General features: G+C 39.7%; 1 pseudogene across 1 annotated transcript; it reads left to right on the top strand.

The window, feature by feature from the left end:
- The first annotated feature begins 269 nt into the window (after positions 1–269).
- Positions 270–1,764, top strand: LOC122118350 (annotated as a pseudogene). The gene has a single exon (XR_006149335.1). The product of XR_006149335.1 is annotated as a tubulin alpha-1B chain-like (transcript).
- The last annotated feature ends 12,311 nt before the right edge of the window (positions 1,765–14,075 follow it).

Below are 14,075 nucleotides of genomic sequence, written 5' to 3' on the forward strand. Positions count from 1 at the left end.
AAAAAAAATTAAAAGAATGAAAGAAAACTTATCTGAAGTATATTAAGTTGCCAAGTTATGAAAGAACTTAAGCATTCAATGTTATTTGAAAGCTGAAAAAAACAAGTACTAATCACAGAAGGAAAAACTTTTCCCACTGAACCTCAGCTGTAATCCCTCTATACATCACTTTCACAATAAAATAAAATTAAAAATAAATAGAGTGCGTTACTTATCTCGACTCTTAGCTTGTCAGTGACGGTAACCGGAACTCGGGGTGCCTGCTCCTGCTCCTGTTACCTTTGCCACCAAATCCACAGTCATCATGGGTGAGTGTATCTCCATCCACATTGGCCAGACTGGTGTCCAGATTGGCAATGCCTGCTGGGACCTCTACTGGCTGGAACACGGCATCCAGCCTGATGGCCAGATGTCAAGTGACAAGACCATTGTGGGAGGAGATGACTCCTTCAACACCTTCTTCAGTGAGACAGGCACTGGCAAGCATGTGCCCAGGGCAGTGCTTGTAGACCTGGGACCCACAGTCATTGATGAAGTTTGAACTGGCACCTACCGTCAACTTTTCCACCCTGAGCAGCTCATCACAGGCAAAGAAGATGCTGTCCGTGGTCACTACACCATTGGCAAGAAGATCATTGACCTCGTATTAAACTGGATCAGAGAATTGGCTGACCAGTGCACAGGTCTTCAGGGCTTTCTTGTCTTCCACAGCTTTGGTGGGGGAACTGGCTCTGGCTACACCTCCCTGCTGATGGAGCGTCTCTCTGTGAACTATGGCAAGAAGTCCTAGCTGGAGTTCTCCATTTACCCTGCCCCCAGGTGTCCACAGCTGTAGTTGAGCCCTACAACCCTATCCTAACCACTCACACCACCCTGGAGCACTCTGATTGTGCCTTCATGGTGGACAATGAGGCCATCTATGACATCTGTCATAGAAACCTAGATATTGAGCGCCCAACCTACACTAACCTGACCGCCTTATTAGCCAGATTGTGTCTTCCATCACAACTTCCCTGAGGTTTGATGGGGCCCTGAATGTTGACCTGACAGAATTCCAGACCAATCTGGTGCCCTATCCCCTCATCCACTTCCCCCTGGCCACATATGCCCCTGTCATCTCTGCTGAGAAAGCCTATCATGAACAGCTTTCTGTAGCAGAGATCACCAATGCCTGCTTTGAGCCAGCCAACCAGATGGTGAAATGTGACCTCACCATGGTAAATACGTGGCCTGCTGCTTGTTGTACCGTAGTGATGTGGTTCCCAAAGATGTCAATGCTGCCATTGCCACTGTCAAGACCAAGCGCAGCATCCAGTTTGTGGATTGGTGTCCCACTGGTTTCAAGGTTGGCATCAATTACCAGCCTCCCACTGTGGTTCCTGGTGGAGACCTGGCCAAGGTGCAGCGTGCTGTGTGCATGCTGAGCAACACCACAGCCATTGCTGAGGCCTGGGCTCGCCTGGACCACAAGTTTGACCTGATGTATGCCAAGCGTGCCTTTGTCCACTGGTATGTGGGTGAGGGGATGGAGGGAGGAGAGTTTTCTGAGGCCCGTGAGGACATGGCTGCCCTAGAGAAGGATTATGAAGAGGTTGGTGTGGATTCTGTGGAAGGAGAGGGTGAGGAAGGAGAGGAGTACTAATCACTCATTCCTTTGGTCCTGCAGCATGTCGTGCTCCCAGAACTTCAGATTCACCATTAGCTGGCAGTCACTAAAATGTTTCTGACTAGATTCTGTTCAACTGTGATCATGTCTGTCTTTTTCCATGTGTGAAAGGTTTCAATCCATTATGTCTCAAAAGTAAAGGCTTTAAAAAATTTTTTAAAAATTAAAAATAAATAAAAATCAAGCCCTTAATTCACTACCACTTCTTGCCTTTCCCTGAAGAGCTTTTCTGTAAGGAGATCCTGAGGTCCCATTTGATAGTAACAAGGATAACTCACTCACTACTATGAGCTTGACTATCCACATAGAGTATGCTAAGGATGTTTAGCATAATCCCTGCTGCTACTTCATAACTACATCTTTAGAATGAATAAGGAAGTTCACCTAGACATTTTAGTGTATTTTACAATATCAAATTTATGCAAATAGTTTGGTCTTGATTCAAATTCCTAAACTAATAGGCAGATATATAAATACCTTCCTTGCATTTCCATCTAATTGTAGCCTGGGCAGAAATGATGTTCAGTCTGAGGAGCATTCTATGCCTAGCTCTGCATCTCTTGTCAGAGGTAAAATGCTCAATGGTAAAGTTACCTGACAATGCATATGAAGGCATTGTCATTTCAATTAACCCCTATGTAACAGAAGATGAAAAACTCATTCAGAACATTCAGGTAAGAGAAAACTTTTATTACTCATGTATTTTTATTTTGAGAACTATTTCCACATATAAATACTCAGACCATTACAACTTCCCAAAGTCCTTTGGACAGTATTCATCATTTGTGTAAAACTGATCCAAACTGCCAGTATTCAATCTGTTTCATTTTATGATTTAATTATGTATTAGTAATCATTCCTTTATTGAATAATTAAAAGGGCAAACTCGTAATATTTTTTCCAAAAGTTAAGCTAATAGAAAGAAAGCTATTGTCAGGGACTTTAAATAATAATCTACGTTTAAGCCCCAGAGTTTGTCAGTACAATAGAAAATATTTTAATTTTAGCATATAGTCAAGAGCAAAGAATTTTATTCTTATCCTAGAAATGAAAGAAACAAAATGGTTTGTGCAGTCATATAGTAAGTGCCAAACTTGGAATAGAAGCCAATTAGACGTATGTATTAGGCCTGTCATCCTCAGGAGGCTGAGATATGAGGAGCAGAGTCCAAAGCAAGTCAGACCAGAAAATTACATGAGACTTTTTTTTTCTGTCAGTTGTGGGGCTTGATCTCTGGACCTGGGTGCTGTCAATCACCTCTTCAGCTCAAGGCGAGCACTCTACCACTTGAGCTACAGCTTCAATTCCGGTTTTCTAGTGGTTTATTGGAGATAAGACTCTCATGGTCTTTCCTGCCTGGGCTGGCTTTGAACCACCATCTTCAGATCTCAGCCTCCTGAGTAGCTAGGATTACAGGCGTGAGTCACCAGCCCCAAGCTACATGAGGGTCTTATCAACAATTAACCACCAGAGAACCACAAGTGGCACTGTGTCTCAAAGTGGTAGAGCATCAGCCTTGAGAAGAGCTCAGGGACAGCCCCCAAGCCCAGAGTTCCCCAATCCTAACAAACAAATACTAGAAGTGTAGTTCAGGGGCAGAGCACCTGCCTAACAAGTTTGTGTCCCTGAGTTCAAGCTGACGTATTGTCAAAATAAATAACAAATTGGTTTTACGTGTTTCCTTTTACTGATGTAACAGTTGGAAAGCAAAGCCTGGAATGTCACAGGGAAGACATGGGCCAATGGCACAGTGTCTGTGGACAGCACCACTGGAAATGACACATTGTTTGTTGTTACCTGGACAATGCAAAAACCACTAATTATTCTCCAAGATCCCAAAGGAAAAGAATATGATACCTCAGATTTCAAAGAGCATAAGCAAATTAGTCGAACTTCCCATCTTTGAATACCGGGCATTGCAGAGGTAATTCTATTCGTTCATTTTCACTGTTTTTTTATTAAGTACTACTTTATAAATACGATTTTTTTCTTGTATATTTTCATTATTAAAATTAAAACAGGTCATCTGCCATAAAAATGAATGGAATATGTAATAATTCACATTCATATTATTTACTAGTTTGTAAAATCAGCTTTCAAATTGCTACTAGAGCTGAGAGTGTAGTTTGGAAAAAGACAATTATCTAGTATAGATGAAAACAATTTCCATTCTCAAAATTACACACACATATATATACATACAAACTATGTGCATACAACAATACATATATATACATGTGTATGTATACTTGCATATATATGCATATACATATATTTGTACATGTATATATGTATATGCATATATATATATATATATATATATATATATATATATATATATATAAGCTCTTTTTTTTTTTTTTGTCAGTCACGGGCCTGAACTCTGGGCCTGCGAGCTATCCCTCAACTCTTCAGCTCAAGGCTATTGCTCGAGCACTTGAAGCTCTTTGTATTTTTAAATTAGTTTATATCCCAAGGAGAGAGTTTGTTTGTTTTGTTGCTCATTCTTAGGTGCTGCCCCGGAGCTCCTTTTTGCTGAAGACGCACTGTTCTACTTGATCCATGGTATCAATCCTCCTTTTCTTTCTGATTGAATCAGAAATTAAAATTCATTACAGATTTTCCTGCCCTGGCTGACTTCAAACTGCAATCCTCACATCTCAGTCTCCTCAGGAGCTAGGATTACAGGTCTGAACCTCTGCCACAGGGTGGAAAGAGTAATAGTAACAAGGCTTTGAAGGAGGTTTTGTTTTTTCTTTTTTTTCCAGACAGGTACTTGGACGTACAGACTTTTAAATAATCAAGTCCAACTGCAATTGCTATCAGATACAATGACCACTGGAGCAAGAAATCCTTCCATACTTCCAGCAATGGCAGCTGCTTACAGGAGTCAAAATACAGCACAACACATACACCCAGGAACTGTTCATGCAAAAGTTAGGGAAGAGGATATATGTACGTTTGATGTCAATGTAATAATCATTGTAGAGATTGCAGATGGACTCTGGAACAATGGTGCAGGTAACTGGCATTTGCTTCAAATTACATTGGACTTAAAACATCTCCAAGAGGATCCTATGATGAAGTTATAAGATATATATGCTTGTACTACATATTTCAAAGTTATAATGTTTATAACTGTTTTACTGACTCTGACAAAGTACAATAAAACACTTCTATCTTTCAACCGCTAGAAAAATTTTATTTTTCTCATTGAATAGATGAATACAATCCTCCTTCAGTATTCTTAGTGTTAGTGTTTCAACTATAATTTCCCCAACTAGATATATTTTCTTTTTGATAAGTTTCTTTTATAAAATAATAGAAGTTAATATCAGTTGAATACATAAAATCACAATTAGACTGTTTTCAATATCAAAAGATTAGCATGTTGCTAAACTGAGGTTGGAAGGGAGTCTAATTCTAGTGTAAATATGTGCTGTGCTATCTCCCAAATTGCTGATATCATTTACTGTTCCAGGAAAGAAACAGTAGCCATTTGTATTTACTGGATAACTATTACATTTGAACCTAAAGGTGCTGATACTGTCAAAAATGATGGTATCTATCCAGATAGTTTATGGAATACAATGGAAGTGGTAGAATTTAAAAGTTCTTGTCCAGGCAAGAAATCACAGTGCTAGATGGATTTTAAGATGACAGAACAGCTCTCTGTACATACCTGGCTATGTTTTAAATGGTAAGTAGCATTAAAATTAAAATGAATCACATGTTTTTGTACATTGCATGTGGCAAACATGGAAAATTTTATGTACTATGGAAGAGTCAGGTATATAATTATGTATTCAACTTCTCTGTTTCCAAATTATATTCATACTATTGGGTTGAGTATAAAATAGGTTGTCACATGTTTTGTTAACATCTACCCTGGCTCATTTCAATTACAATGAAAAATTTTGGACTGAGCATCTGGTATGAGGCCAGCACTATAGAAGATGCTTGCTACAAAGATGAAGGATACATAATCCTTGTACTAGGCTCATGAATCACACTAGTCATAGTAGCTACTCTGGAAGAAGAGATTGGCAAGATTGCAATTCTGGGCAAGCTGGGGCAAAAAATTCCTGATGGGAATCTGTGGGAGCCTCAATAGGAAGCTTGCAAGCCCAGGCTTGCCTGGGTAGAAACCTTGGAAACATAGCCAGAAAAGAACATAAGGAAGCCCAGAAGCTCTGAAGCATAGCTTAAGTGATACAGTGTCTAGCCAGTAAGAATGGGACCCTGAGTTCAAAAGGATCTTTGCCCTCAAATAATTTCTAGTCAAGCAGTTAATAAAGATCAAAGATTGTTTTAACATAGCATAGTATCTCCTCATTCATTTCAAAGTTATACTAAAACAAGAGGGTTGTTTCACTAAAAATTGTCACTTTTCTGTGTCTGCCATTAAATTTTAACTTACCCCTCTACAAGATGAAGTATCCACATGGCAATATGAAAAGTTACAAAATTACCCTTTGGGGTAGGTGCAATTGTACTGAACCCACCCAGACCTGAAGTTAAAGAAGACTTGGCAGAAGCTCAACTGGAAGATGTCAGCAGACCAACTTCAGGAGGGTCATTCACTGTATCAGAAGCTCCTCTTACTGGTGATAATACTCCCTTGTTCCGTCCCACTAAAATCACAGGCTTGGAGGCTGAGGTTCAAGGAGGTCCTGTTCACCTTTCATGGACTGCCCCTGGCAGTACCCTTGACAAAGGCAAAGGTAGGCTTGGCATTAAGCTTTTACATTTTCTGAAAGAATGTCCATTAGCTTTCACTTTCTAATGTCTCATTTATAAATAGTTTTTGTGGGTGTCTACCTGGGCCATTATTCATTTGATTTCAGATGTGAAACCTGAAGGACTAAGAGATAGAAATTGGGCCAAGTTATATCTATAACCCAGAATTCTAACCCATTCCTGCCATGTTCTTTTGTACCAAACTGCTTTTCTGAGTTTGAACCAACCTAAACTTAATTGGGGAGGCCTGAATAACTGCTTTCTGTCCCTGGCAAGGAAAATCATTTCTAAGCATTCTCTACTTGTATAACTTTATTCATTAATCATTGAGTTTCAAACTGCATGAGATTCCTAGAAACTATCCCTATTAAGTCAATGACCATAAAAGACACATGACCAGACAAGTCATTTCACAGTACTAAAACATGGACTGCTAATGGCATCAAACTTACTAAATAGAATTTTCAAAGCCATATTTGTAGCCAGGCACTGGTGGCTCAGGCCTGTCATCGTAGCTATTCAGGAGGCTAAGATGTGAGGATCTCAGTTCAAAGCCAGCCCAGGGAGGAAAGTCTGTGAAACTCTTATCTCCAATAAACCACCAGAAGACCAGAGTGGCGCTGTAGCTCAGGTCGTAAAGCACTAGCCTTGATATGAAGAGTTGAAGGACAGTGCTCATGCCAAGAGTTTAAGCCCCATGACTCACAAACACACACACACACACACACACACACACACACACACACAGAGCCATATTTGTTTGGGCATGCTTGTTTTACTTTTTATCTTGGAATGTTTGATTTATTTAAAAATAAAAAAGACTTTTATAAGCCAAGAAAAGAATAGAGCATCCACCCATACTTTTGCTACAATGTTGAAAACAATCACTATGACCACTTTGAAAATACATCATTTTCTCATAACTTTTCTGTAGATAGCATAATCAAATCAAATATTAGTATTGCCATTAAAAACACCAAGAAGGAAATCATATAATCAAATATTTAGCTCAAAATTACTTTGGTAAAGGAGAGGCATACAGTACTAGACTGGTCTCTTATAAAATGTCCTTTGTGATATTACACAAACTAAAAGGAATGATGTGCTACTTGTAGGCACTGGGGAATTATCACCCTGTACTTTCTTCTGAAGGGCAGGAAGGATAATTGTGGCTGGCAAGCATTCGCCATAAACATCATAAAATACCATAAGAGCAGGGCAGTATAAAAAATAGTCTATTCTCAAGAGCAATAGAATCTCATCAGAATGAAAATTTAAGGCAGAAAAATTGGAAAATACCATTCCATGCAGTAGAAGTTCATGGAAGAAAATATCAAGGCTGATAAATTACTTGAGCAAGACTTCATGAGAAAGAAGTCTTGTCTGGGCAGCTGATAAATTAGTTGAGCAAGACTTCATGAGAAAAAGTCTTGTCTGGGTCTTGAAGAACAAGATTTCCATATAGAGGGCTGGGAAGGTAGCTCAGTATAGAGTGCATGCATGAAGCCCTGGGTTCAATTCCTCAGTACTACATAAACAGAAAAAGCTTGATGTGGCACTGTGGCTCAAGTGGCAGAGTGCTAGCCTTGAGCTGAGGAGCTCAGGGACAGCGCCCAGGAGCAGAGTTCAGTCCCCACAACCAACAACAACAACAACAACAAAAATTCCATATAGAGATAGAGAAAAAGAAGCCATTGAAGGAGTTGAAATCCAATGACATCATCAAGGTCAAGAAAGGAAAAGTAGCTTGTCATAGTGAGCCTTGCCTATACTTCCAGCTAATGAAGAGGTAGGAAGACTGCAGGATGACTACAGCACAAAGAAAAAGTTAAAATTCCCCATCATAACACACCAAAGGAGCTACACATGGGGGAGGTGAGCCTGTAACCTCAGCTGTTCAGGAAGCAAAGGCAGGAGGATTGTGGTGATGCTCCAAGACTGGTGCAAGGCAAAAGTGAGGTCCTGTCTAAACATGAAGCTAACAGCAAACACAGGCTGGCAGTGTGTCTCAAGTGCTAGAGTGCTTGCCTAGCACGTGCAAGACCAAGAACTCAAACCCAAGGCCTGCCAAACATTACAATAAAGAAGAAAACCTTCATAATATTTGAGTTAAACTATGGGATGAAGGAAAGGCAGGGGAAAGGTTGGAGGAGGGAAAGGGAGAAGAAGACTTACCTCAGTGAAATACAAGGTTATGTGCAGAATGGTAGAGTATGCCAACAAGGCTTTGTATAGAGAAACTACATGTTAATCTTAACTTAGCCTGGTCAGGTGTTGATGGGTGACTGCTATCATCCTAGCTACACAAGAGTCGGAGATCTGAGGATAGTGACTGATCTGAAACCAGCACAGTCAGGAAAGTCCCTAAGATTCTTATCTCCAGTAAACTCATAAAAGCTGGAGGTTGGGCTGTGGCTCAAGTGGCAGTGCCTTCAGCACAAAGAGGCTCAGGTCCAGAGTTAAAGCCACAAGACCGGCAAAAAAATCAAAATAAAAATAAAAAGCAGTCCAAAATTTACTTACCTCATTCTTAAAACAGTGTCATCCTTTCACAAAACATAAAAAATAAAGTCTTCATCTCAAAAAAGGGCATTCGATGTCCTAACATCCAATTTCTAAACATGAAAAGCTTTTTTGTTTAGTTTTCATTTCTGTTGTTATATTATGGATAAGGATTGTCTTAAGCATGCGAGGCAAGCACTCTACCCCTTGAGTCTGCCCTTTTGGACTTGGTTAATTTTAAGAAAGTCTTAAAGTTCTTGCTTGGACCGGCAGAAGACTGCAATTCTGCTAACTGTACCTTTTGCATAGTATGGATTGCTGGTATGGCCTACCATGTTTGTTAAGATGGGAGTCTTTATGCCCCAGCCGGTCTTGAGCAAAGATTCTTCTGATCTCCCCTTCCCAAGTAGCTGGGATTACAGATGGAAGTCACCATACCTAGCTACAAGATATTTTTTTTTCCTGTGGATGCCAGCCCCAGGCCTTGAATCCAGAGACTCAGCACTGTGTTTGAGATTCTTTGTTCAAGGCTTGTACCCTATCCCTAGAGCCACAGCTCAACTTCTAGCTTCTGCTGGTTAGTTAGAGTTAAGTCTTGTAGACATTCCTGCCTGAGCTTCAAACCAACATGCTCAGCTCTTAGTCTCATGGGCAGCTAGGAAACAACCATGAGCCACTGGTATCATCTAGAAAATATTTATATTTCCATATCTCTGGTAGAATTTTAAAAGCAGTCAGGATGAAGCATTTATGTAGACATCCTTCTTTCTTTCTTAACTATTCATAGTTGTAGCTAACATTTCAAACATTCATTCTTACTGTATTTAATTGTGCTAACCACTTCATGTACTATTGTGTATAATTCTCACCAGTGGAGTAGGAGATACTCAATAAATATTTGATAGAGCTGAATGACTAAATCTATGTTTTCCAGGTTTGATAAGCTTCAGATGAGAAAGTTGAGGTAAAACGTTCTATTACTTAGAAAACCAGTAATGGAGATCACCAGTCAAGGTCTGCCCTAGGTCCTGAGCTTAGTACAAACTCCAGCTTTTGGGTCTCCTCCCACTCCTCTGTTCCTTGATCATCTCACTTCTTCCCCTTTCATATTACTTTCTTTCAGCTTCATAAGAAAGCACACTTGAGCATTCCTGTGCTCCCTGTTCCAAATCAAAAAGCTCATCCAGCTCTGTATATCTCTCTGCATAAACTAAATTCTGGCAGGGAGGGAGGCTCAGTGCTTCATGACACTGAATGAAAATTTTCTGTGATCACATAATACATTTCAGAATCCTGGTGTACTTGTTAAACTAAGAACAATGGTATAACCAGACAAACACTGTATCTGGCATTCTCTGAACTACAGTGAGCATCTGATCAGTGCCCACCAGGCAGCATGCCTGCAGTGAGCCATCCTGTCTGTCTGTGTTCCAGCTGCCAACTGCACCATAATTAGAAGTAAGTCTTCCCAGGAGCTCCAACATGATTTTGACAGTGCTGCTGATCTGACATCTAAGGAGGCTGGCTCTAAAGAAACATTTGGATTTAAAGCAGAATGTTTTAAAGTAGAGAATGGCACCAAGATCTTCATTACAATCAAAGGCAACAATGAATCTCATCTCATCTCAGAAGTTAAACTAGCAATTAGGTTCACTGTTCCACAGATTCCAGAATCCCTGCTCTGGGCATCAATATTTCTGCAACTAGTTTGGCTATTTGGGTGTCGGCTATGATTTTGTCTGTAATTTAACCTAGACAATGTATTAGAAAGGAAATTATGATTTTGTCAGTAATTTAAATTAGAGAATGTTTTAGAAGGGAAATTATGATTTTGTCGGTAATTTAAACTAGAGAATAGATATTCCTTGAAGAATGAGGTTGGAATTTTGATAGGTATCGCATTGAATTTGTAGATGTCACATGTTTTGTTACCATCTATCCTGGTTCATTTCCAATACAATGAAAAACTTTGGACTGAGCATCTGGTATGCGGCCAGCACTATAGAAGATGCTTGCTACAAAGATGAATGAAAGATAATCCTTGTACCAGGCTCATGTCTCATACCAGCTACTCTGGAAGAGGAGATTGGCAGGATTTCAATTCCAGGCAAGCTGGGGCAAAAAATTCCTGAGAACTCTATCACAACAAAACGAAGGGCATGATGGGCATCTGTGGGAGCCTCAATAGGAAGCTTGCAGGCCCAGGCTTGCCTGGGTAGAAACCTTGATATGATATCCAGAAAAGAACATAAGGAGGCCAGAAGCTCTGATGCATAGCTTAAGAGATACAGTGCCTAGTCAGTAAGAATGGGACCCTGAGTTCAAAAGGATCTTTTCCCTGAAAGAATTTCTAGTCAAGCAGTTAATAAAGATCAAAGATAGTTTTAACATAGCATAATATCTCATTCATTTCAAAGTTACTAAAACAAGAGGGTTGTTTCACTAAAAATTGTCACTTTTCTGTGTCTGCCATTAAGTTTTAACTTACCCCTCTACAAGATGAAGTATCCACATGACAATATGAAAAATTACAAAATTACTCTTTTGGGTAGGTGCAATTGTACTGAACCCACCCAGACCTGAAGTTAAAGAAGACTTGGCAGAAGCTCAACTGGAAGATGTCAGCAGACTAACTTCAGGAGGGTCATTCACTCTATCAGGAGCTCCTCTTGCTGGTGACAATGCTCCGTTGTTAGGTCCCAGTAAAATCACAGGCCTGGAGGCTGAGGTTCAAGGAGGTCGTGTTCACCTTTCATGGACTGCCCCTGGCAGTACCCTTGATAAAGGCAAAAGTAAGTTTGACATTAAAAAGCAGTCTGAACCAAACTGCTTTTCTGAGTTTGAACCATCCTAAACTTAATTGGGGAGGCCTGAATAACGGCTTTCTATCCCTGTCAAGGAAAATCATTTTTCTAAGCATTCTGTACTTTTGTAATTTTATTCATTAATCATTGAGTTTCAAACTACATGAGATTCATAGAAACTATCCCCCCCAAAAAATATGTGAAAGGACTGAAAAATGATTAAAGAGATAAATTTCAGGGGGCATGAAATCCACAAAGAGTCCTTGTAAATGTAAATCCGGTACAAGTTCTAACAGGAGGCTGAGGTTAATAGGTTGTTCAAAGGAGAGTAATTCCCCCAATAAAGTATAGAGGAGGAGCTAAAACCAATCCAGAAAGGGATTTGTCAGGTCATGGTCCACAAGATCAGTCAACGGAAGTGGGGGGCATTGTTACTAAAGAGGGGATGTACCACATTGGTCAATGGAGGGCTGTGGCTGTTTGTTCTCTGTGGTCTGTCCTCTGGAATGGGCTGATTGATCGCCTCCTGCTGAGGTGTCTGCAATTTCTACACAGATGGGTCAGACAGTTGAAATCTCTCAGTATTTTCCTGTCTGCTTTCTCTGAGTAGACTGGCTTTTGCAGGCTGGTGCCCCACGGATTTAGGCCGTGGCCCCTGAGGAATTTACCAGAGTGTCAACTTCATTAACTAGATATTTTTCCCAATATTTTTCCAATGTTTTAAGCAGACATGGGAGACTTGTGCCTATAAACATCTCTTCCAATGCAGTCTCTAACTTGCCTTGGCTAGTATTTGCTATTTAGCCTTTTGGGCTCTTTCATTCTCTCCCATTGTACACCTTGAATGCTGTCTCTAAAGTCTCCACTGGGGGTGTGAGGTGTCCCTTATCCAGTTTTTTAAGTGTGGCCTTAATGTCTGAGGTACACTGGGAGAAAAATCAATCATTAATAATATTTTTATCTATATAAACTTACCTGAAGGTGCTAGGAAGGTGGCTCAGTGGTAGAGCGCTTGCCTTGCATGCCTGAGGCCCTGGGTTTGATTCCTCAGCACCACATAAGCAAAAAGAAAAAAGCTGGAAGTGGCGCTGTGGCTCAGGTGGTAGAGCGTTAGCCTTGAGCTAAAGAGCTGAGGGACAGTGCCCAAGCCCAGAGTTCAGGCCCCACGACCGGACCCAAAGAAAAAAACCCTAAACTTATCTGCAATTGTTTCATTTCTTAGCATTTGATCAAATAAATACTTAGCTAATTAGGCAATAAACTACTTTGGAATACCTTTACCTAAGAAGGTGATAGTATTAGCAATGACTTAGAGAAGGCATACTCCCACTTTAGTGTACAAAGACACAAGACACTGAGTCCTTTCTCTAGGTAATCTGGGAAATTTGTACAGGTAAACATCTTCACATTTATAGTGTTACAAACCTCTTGGTATAGGCCCTTGTTTTAATAGTATCTGATTTACACTGTTAACCCTTTAGGGCCATGTGTTTTGTAATTTAACAACTGATTCTAATGCTGGTGATGCTGAGAAGTATGCTGTTTGTTTGCTTTTCTTGTTTTGCCAGTACAGGGGCTTGAACTCAGAGGTTCATTCTCATTCTGCTTGCTTATTTGCTTGCGCAGCTGGATCCCTACCACTTCAGGCTTACATTTAGCCCAACTTTGTGTTGGTTAATTGGAGATGGCATTTTGAGAATTTTTATGCCCTGGCTCAATCCTCCAGATCTCAATGTCGTGAAAATTATAGCCACCATGTACTCTAATTCTAATACAGATTTTACTCTGAGCATCTCTATTCTAATAGTAGATGAGATGGGGTTTTCTGTCAGAGGAGATATTTAAGTGATCATGAAAGCAAGAGCAAGATAAAGGGAGAAAAGAGGTTCTTGAAGATGAGACACACTGTCATTTTTTTTTTTTACAATGAAGACAGTTAAATGCTACCCCAAGAATCTTCATTTGTTTGTAGTAGGGACCCTTTGACCTAAACAGACAGATTACATAATATAAAGTAGGCAGAGAGCAATTCATTGGGCAGAGAAATAATTTTAAAAAAAGGTTATTAAAATCTGTTTTGAAAATGGTAAGATAGAAACGTGAGGTGTAAAATGTTTATTAAGCAAAAACAAATATCAATATGTACATATTTGTTAAACAGATATTTTGGTATGAAAAGAACACAACAGACATCAATTCAATAACATAATGTCCTGGCAGCATATAATGCAAAATATTTTCCAGACATATATGTGAAATACTGAGTCATGCTTATAGGACCAAAGCTTATCTTAGAAAAAATATGAATTTGTATTTTAATGTATCAAAACAACAAGAATAACATTTATTTCTACAAAAAGGTG

Source organism: Dipodomys spectabilis, unplaced genomic scaffold (assembly GCF_019054845.1).
Source record: "Dipodomys spectabilis isolate Male_0828 unplaced genomic scaffold, ASM1905484v1 ptg000148l, whole genome shotgun sequence".
Lineage (NCBI taxonomy): Eukaryota > Metazoa > Chordata > Mammalia > Rodentia > Heteromyidae > Dipodomys > Dipodomys spectabilis.